We start from the raw sequence: 8,141 nt of genomic DNA, 5'->3' as shown, positions 1-8,141 counted from the left end.
CGGACACCCCCACCGCCCGCGGCCGTCGCCCCCCATCCGTTGCCCCTACCCTGCGGAGGAGGATCAGGTGACCCATAAGCTGTACACATAAGTTAATTTTTAAAGCACTGTTTTTCTTTTTTCATATACAAATAGTTTTGTATGCAACTTCTGTACAGCTACAAACAGAATATGGCTGACAGATATTTATAGATAATATATAAACAACATATGATCCTGCCCTTAGGTGTAAGCTCTACCTGATGAACACATTGCACATATGATCCCACAAAATCTGTACTTTAGTCATCATATTAGCATAGAAGTGATCAAGCAAACTGACACCTCTTTGTTACAAAGAAGTATGCAGACAAACACATCAACCTTTGCCGGTCCCAACATCGTCCATATGCAGCTTCCTGTCAGAGCAAACTGATCCCTGACACCTAGAAGACATGTGTAATTATGACTGCCTCATGCACATAGCAAAAATGTTTCAGACTCTGTCTTCTTTTGTTTTATAGTCGTTTAAAATTTGTCACGCTGCTCCTCTAGGTGGTCTTCTTTAGTTTGATGTACTCTTCGCTTCTGTCGCTGAAGAAGCGAAGGGGATGGAGGAAGAAAACTGAGATATTGGCTGTGGGGTTGTGGATTTGTGTTCTCTGACTCAATATCCCCTTGTATTCCTCATGCACTCACGAAACACCTTGCCCTGAAATTTCAAAAGTGGAAATCGAGTGGCGGATCAACATCGGAAGGAACCCAAACTAACCTTTTCAACGGTGATTTCATATTTGTCTTTCCAACTCTGATTTAGTAGTCTTTTCGTGCTGTAAATTGCAGGTTTGGCAAGAAACTTCGGCTTAATTTTTTTAATAGTGATCTTAGTAGTATTTTCATGCTGAAGATTTCAGATTTGATAAGATACTTTGACTTAATATTTTCTATGGTTGTATTCCAGAGAAATATTGAGGTGTGAAGTTAGTATACGAGATGAAGAATATCCACATCATCTGTATTGGTAGTGTACCATTCTGATTTTTGTTCCTGTCGGATTTGCAGATAGGTGCAGCGGGAGTGATGTTAGTAGTCTTTTCATGCTGTAAATTGCAGTTTTGTCAATACACTTCGTCTTAATTTTTTTAATAGCGATCTTAGTAGTATTTTCATGCTGAAAATTTCAGATTTGATAAGATACTTCGACTTAAAATTTTCTTTGGTTGTATTTCAGAGAAGTAGTGAGGTGTGAAGTTAGTATACGAGATATAGGTGCTCCACACCATGTGTATTGTTGCGTAAACCTTCTCTGATCACTTGAAGGTACACCCCACAGCCAATATCTACGATTTTTTGTCATGTTTTAATTCTCTGAATCTGTTCATAGATCATGTACGCTGTTATTTTTCCTAGAGTGGTAACCTATATGTACTATTTTCAATGATGATTTGACCCCCTCGAGAAGCGTCGTGTCGCCCGGCGTGAGAAGAAGACTGCAGCCGTACAAAGTGTAAACCATGCCCGGGTATCACAAGAACATGCTTCTTCTGTGGGGTCTGAGCAATTTGTCCCTTTGAGCAACATCACCAACACACATATAGATGGTATGTGCTCCCATTTTGTGTCCTAATGCATTGATGCATCACTTGTACATATCTGAATCTCCTCCTACATGACAGTTGCAGTATGTACGGCGGCAAGCTCCGCGGGTACTGCTCATCTTCACCAAAACAATATTGCAGGCAAAAAAAGAAGTCCACAAAGTTGGTATGCTGGACTATCCGACGAGCGGCGAGCTGAGTACATACACAAACAGAAGATGGCCCGACTCGCAAGGAAAGCAGCAACTGCCGGGGTGAATGTCCAATTGCCTACATCATCTGCCTCGCAAACTTCATCTGGTTAGACCACCAACATGTTACCTTAATTATTTAAATGGGCAATACTACATCATTGTGATTTTCGTCTCGGATTGATATATGATAACACAGGTTTGGTATATGATAACAACACCAAGTGCTTATCCTGTCTTCATTTTGTTGTTCCCTGTCCATAAAAGTTAGTGGATTGCTTCATTCTTTTTTGTTAAACTTCTTTGATTGCTCGTAGATTTTTGCATTGACAATACATAAACAAGACAAGAAGCTGGGATATACAGCAAATTAGGAGCACATTCTTGAAACTGGTAGCTAAATAAAAACTGTATGTGGTTGGACTTCTGTATTTTTAATCAAGAATATGGTCCAATGGAAGATAATTTATTATGAGTTGTTGACGTCTTCATTTCAGCTTCATCTACGCTTTACTTTTATTTGATCGTAATTTAAAGTGCATGACAACTTCATTTATGTTATATTTGGATAACAAATCCCTTCAGCTATACAAATTTCTCAAGCAAAGTTCATGTAGCCCATTATCTCATAAGCATCCATGTGTCTTATTTTGTCAGTCAGGTTACAAACTTTTCGTCAATTGCCTTCTCTTCTATTCTTCCCTGTTTTTTTGGCCATCATTAGAATCACACTCTACTCAACCAACATTATCCTGCCACTGGTGGCGGCAGTACCTTTAGGGTTTCATGGAATAGATAAGCATTTTATATCGATACCTGTCCTAATCAGCAGATCGTTACTATAGTTTGTTCAGTATCAAAACCTTGCATGTTGTGCCTTCATTTTAGTTTTCACATAAAGCCAATGTATTCCCCTGTTTACAGTTTCATTGGATAGAAGCCAGTACTGAACCACTTCCCTTTATTGCTTCGATATGATTTTTAAGATTGTTTCTTAAGGGTGTTCAATCTAACTTATCAGTAAAAGAAGCTCACTGTTCGTTCTGCCTTGATTCGCTGGCCACATTTCTTTGGTTGGGTTGGCGCAGGCCAATGTCCAGGCTGCTTTACTCACTTTCTTTGCCATACACAGGTCCTTCTGTGTGTCGCTGCTGTCAGTCTCGGGCTTACTGCTTGGAGAACAGGAGGAGCGTCAGGGCTCTTTGCTGCATCTGTGGGGGTACTGGCCAGAAGTAGGTGAGCTAAAATACTAGGCCCCATCTCTGCTTGATCTGTTCAGCCAACTGAACTTGTTCTCCTTACTTATTTCTGTTTCTTTTGGTGTATGTGAAGTGATACAACTTTATTTCCATTGCTGCCATCTTGCTTTTCGTGAGCTAATTCTGTACAATCAAGCTATCGTTTACAGTAATGAGTGGACAATGGCCTCATAGAGGTTTCGCTGCAATGCATGGTTAAGTGTTGTCCTACCTCCTATCAGAGGTTATTGCTGTCCATATTCATATGCATATGCTTTTATTTTCAGGTTATTGTTATCCATGTATCACACAAGCTGAGGTGGTCACCTTTGATCTAATACCCGCGAGTCTTCTATATTGTCTTCATCCTATTCGTGCTAAAACATACTCAGGGGCGATCGCCCACCTGAACGATTAAATGGATCAATATTCTGGACATTACAAGCTGGGCCAGAGTGGGCCATATGGAGGTACATCAAACATAGGAAGGGTGGACAGGAGCAGGCACAAAAGGACCTACACCAATGTACAAGGGGATCATGATCTAGGAGAAGCGAGGCCTGGACGACAGGTGGTAGAGCAGCATGCCTAAGAGAAGCACAAGTTACCACTACTATTCAGCAAATGACACAACCAGATATTTATGGATTTTCCTTAACTGTAATGACTTCATTTGTTATTGAAATGGAGAATCTTATGTATGTCTCTTGTAATTGCTGGTAATGAGATATATAAGTCTTTTCCCCTTCAGTTCAGATTTACAATATACTAGCAAATAACTTTCCTATCTGTTGTTGGGGATATCGCTTTAGAAATTGTGCATGATGTCCTTTGTTATAGCTTTTAACTACAGCAATTATATATTACTTCTGGTTCTGAAGTGCGGCAATTCAAGGTTCAGATTTACAACTTGATATCCACGCATCGGTAGTCATACTGTAGTTTTTTTAATCAAAATTTATTTTTCATCTCCATGGATTGTTTACTGTATTTGCCATATGTTGCGGCTATTTATTTATAAACATGAATTTTGCGATGCAATATGTTTTGGAGACTAAAAAAATTAAGCTCCGTGACAGCACATATGGACTCATTATCTTTTCAGTTTTATTATGCTCTTTGGGTTGGTAACAAATATATGCAAAGGCATGTAAAATATATATTTTTCGTCGTCATAAAACTCTCGGTCGGTATCCACCGACCCATTATCGTCAAACCCTACCTATATGGGTTTGCATGGTACTTAATGCATGTGCCTTTCTGGACGTTGTACGTGTCTAGACTAGGGAATGGACACAAAAATTGACGTGTTTGTCTTTTATCTCTAAATATAAAAAGGCTATATATGCAAAGGCAGTCTTGTTTGTCTTTTCTTAATTTGCAATATTTTCTGATGCAACCAAACTATCTTTATATGCATGTTATGCTCATACATACTTGTATATTAGTTGAGACGTGCATTTACACGTGCAAGCTTACTAGTAAGAAAAAAGGTAATTCATTTTTGTAGGGGAGCGATGAGTCAGTTTTCCATGTGGAGGCGAACACACAGCAACCGCCGATTTTCAGGTAGCTAGTCCTGGAAACTAAATGGGCTGGAACTTACAATCACCCTTCAGGCGTTACAGCGACAGTTCACCACAGAAGGCGTGGAGAGAGAGAATAGGTGAAATTACTAAATAAGGATTTAGGGGTACCATTGGCAAATGTCACTCCCACCATTTCTAGTGGTGAAAAATGACGCATTGCATGTGCGACACATGTCAAAACCTGAGTGTTTATTCATATATTCGTTTTTCTGAACGTTTTATCTTTTAAACCATGTGTCGGAATCATAAACCATTTTTACTATTGCGTTTCCTACGTCAAGATCTTTGAAACTCCATCTCATGTTAATAAGTTTGAATGAACTTTTTTCTCTCGAAAAAAACCCAACCCAAAAAAAGACAAAATAAAAAACTATAATCACAATTGCGCTTCACACGGAAACAGATTACCACAACTGTGTTTTCACTTTACGAAAAGCACAACTATGTTTTTCACACAATATCCTTCATGCATGAAAAAACGTGTTTTTTAAAAACCCTAGGAAAATCCAAGAAAAAAATAACGAATGAGAAAAACTATGCTCTTACGGATGCGCCCACTCGCAGTCCAAACGAAAGGTGCCCTGTCGTTAGCTTCTCTTGAGAACAGGAGGCCACCTCCTTGCTTTTTGCATGTTTTCTTATTTTTCTTTTATTTTTATACTTCGAAATATTCTAAATAAAAATATTCAAAAACATTTTAAACAAGCATTTGAAAATGTTAAAATGTATTTGAAAATGCATACAAAAAATATATAATATGTGTGAATAAAGTTTATCATGTATTCAGAACTGTTAATCCAAGCATATGAATAAATATTAAACAAGTATTTGAAAGAGTTAATCAAGCACTTAAAAAATGTTAAATATGTATAGATAAATGTTGACCATGTATTCAAAATATGATAACTTGTATTTGAAAATTGCTAATCAAGCATTTGAAAAATATTAAATGTGTATAGAAAAAAATATTGGCCATCTATTAAAAATATGCTTAACTAGTTTTGGAAAAAAATGTTAATCAAGAATTTGAAAAAAAATGTTAAATCTGTATAGAAAAAATATTGACCATTTATTTGAAAGATGGTAATCTAGTATTTGAAAAATGTTAATCAAGCATTGGAAAAAAATGTTAAATGTGTATAGAAAAAATGTTAAACATGTATTTGAAACATGTTAATCAAATATTTAAAAAAAATGTAAAATGTGCATAGAAAAAATGTTGAGCATGTATTCAAAAATGTTAATCTGGTATTCGAAAAATGTTAATTTGGCATTTGAAAAATGTTGAATGTATATATAAAAAATGTTGACCATGTATTCAATAAATGTTAATCTTATATATGAAAATTATTAAACATGTAAAAGAAAAATGTATTAGATGTATACCAAAAATGTGTACAGAAAAACAATGAAAACCCGAGAGAAAACAAAAAACCAGTTGAAAAACAAGAAAAAAAACAAAGAAAGTTAAAGAGAAGAAAAAAGTAGTAAAAATGAAAAAGAAACGAATGAAAACAAAGAAACTAGAAAACAGAGAAAAGAAACAAAGAAAAACTAGTGAAAAACAAGAAAAGAAGAAAAATCCTGGGAAACAGTGGAAACCCGGCTCTTTTTCTTTAACAAGGTCGCGACCTACTAATTAAACGTGAGCTGAATGATGGCCCAGTGTCTAGCAGCGCTACACTGGAATGATCCGCCTCTTTTTTCTAGTTATTTCTTTTAAGTATGCGCGACTGGACCAGCCCAAAGCTGTACGCTTGAGACCGAAGAAGGACTTGCTATGAGCGAGATATAGCCATTGCGTACGCCTTGCCGGACTTTCAGCTCAGGCCGACTGCCGACGCGCATGCACGGGTTCCACCGCGATAAACAACGGCCAAGCTTTTTTATTATTATTATTTCTTTGATTTAAGCTATAACAACGGCGAAGCTGGACGCCCGAAATCCCACTGTTTTTTTCTAGCTAGGTTTGTCAGGGGTGTTGATTTTTTAAAAAAAAATAGAGGAGGACCCCGGCCTCTGCATCTGGACGATGCATGCAGCTATTTTATTAATTATTCACACAAAACTTTACAAAATCATATAACAATAAGACTAAAGCCATCGTCTAGGCAACATCTGTCGTTACTCTTATCCAGTTGATGTAGGGATGCTGATAGTCTGTGTCTAATACCAAATAGACCTCGCAGCCAAACCTAACATTTAAGATCTGAGATCCCAACCAGGACGCTTGCTGGGTATGGGGCACCCACTAGTCCGGTGCATTCCTCAACCAGGACGCCTGCCGGGTATGAGGCCGCCGCAGCCACCTGCCACCATTCAATCTTCAGTGCTGTACTGTCTCATCTACCTTGCCTGGTCTAGCTGCCGTCGACGCCACCACGACGCCAGACAACGCCACCATCCTGTGCTCGTCCATCATCACACGTCCACCATCAAGACCCCGGTGCTCCATGCCGCTGAGACCACGCCGTTGTTGACGTGCCAGATGCCACACCGCTCCTCCGACACGAAACACCACCTGCTGCCACTGGTCCCATCCCCTCCGCCTGTAGTTCCTCAAACAGAGCACCCAATCGTCCCAGGCGGCACCTCCAAGAAGGGCACGACACACGCAGTGTCGCCGCCGCCCAATCTAAGGAGGGCAGGGACCTCGACGGCACCTGCAAGTAGGAGAACGGTGACCCTGGTCGTCGCCACCGTCAGGATGAACGAGTCATCTAGAGTTTCCTCCGGTCTGATGTCACCTCTACTAGCCCTCGCGAACGCACCGAGGCCGACGACCGCAATTGTAAGCCACCAAATGCAGCGGGAGAGAGCCTGCGACGTGGAGGAGATCCACCGGCGACTCACCGCCCACGCGGTCAAGACGTCGTCCATCCTTCCCCCGCAAACGTCGCCAGCCGAGGACGTCGTCGCCATGCCTAACTAGGTCGCCGCCCTTGGTCCAGGTTTGTAACGCCCCGAGACCGATGTGCCAGGTGTCGTCCAGTTATTCACTGTTGTTGCCTTGTCATTGCTTGCATGTCATGCATCTCATATCATGTCATCATGTGCATTTCATTTGCATACATGTTCGTCTCATGCATCCGAGCATTTTCCCCGTTGTCCGTTTTGCAATCCGGCGCTCCTATGTCACCCGGTGTCCCTTTCTACCTCTCTTCGTGTGCGGGGGTTAAACATTTTTGGATTGGACCGAGACTTGCCAAGCGGCCTTGGTTTACTACCGGTAGACCGCCTGTCAAGTTTCGTACCGTTTGGACTTCGTTTGATACTCCAACGGTTAACGGAGGGTCCGAAAAGGCCTCATACGTGTTGCAGCCCAACACCCCTCCAAAGTGGCCCAAAACCCACCTAAACCTCCTCCGTCATCTCAGTCGTTCGATCACGATCGCGTGGCCGAAAACCGCACCTCATTTGGACTGTCCTAACTCCCTCTACCTATATATATGTCATCTTCCCCGAAAATTCGCGAATGAACCCTAAAAATTCCCCCGCTCGTCGCCGGACATGTCCACTCCGCCGCCGGCCACCTCCACCAGCCGC

The 8,141-nt window shown here is 40.6% G+C and overlaps 1 long non-coding RNA gene across 1 annotated transcript; it reads left to right on the top strand.

The window, feature by feature from the left end:
* On the top strand, window positions 1-1,393 carry LOC125531651. The gene is made up of 3 exons (XR_007293394.1): window positions 1-67; window positions 340-1,061; window positions 1,211-1,393. It is a non-coding gene; the product is annotated as an uncharacterized LOC125531651 (long non-coding RNA).
* The last annotated feature ends 6,748 nt before the right edge of the window (window positions 1,394-8,141 follow it).

The sequence above is a fragment of the Triticum urartu genome, unplaced genomic scaffold (assembly GCF_003073215.2).
Source record: "Triticum urartu cultivar G1812 unplaced genomic scaffold, Tu2.1 TuUngrouped_contig_7738, whole genome shotgun sequence".
In the NCBI taxonomy this organism is placed as follows: Eukaryota; Viridiplantae; Streptophyta; class Magnoliopsida; order Poales; family Poaceae; genus Triticum; species Triticum urartu.
The sequence above is the reverse complement of the archived record's forward strand: the minus strand, read 5'-3'. Positions and strand labels throughout refer to the sequence as shown.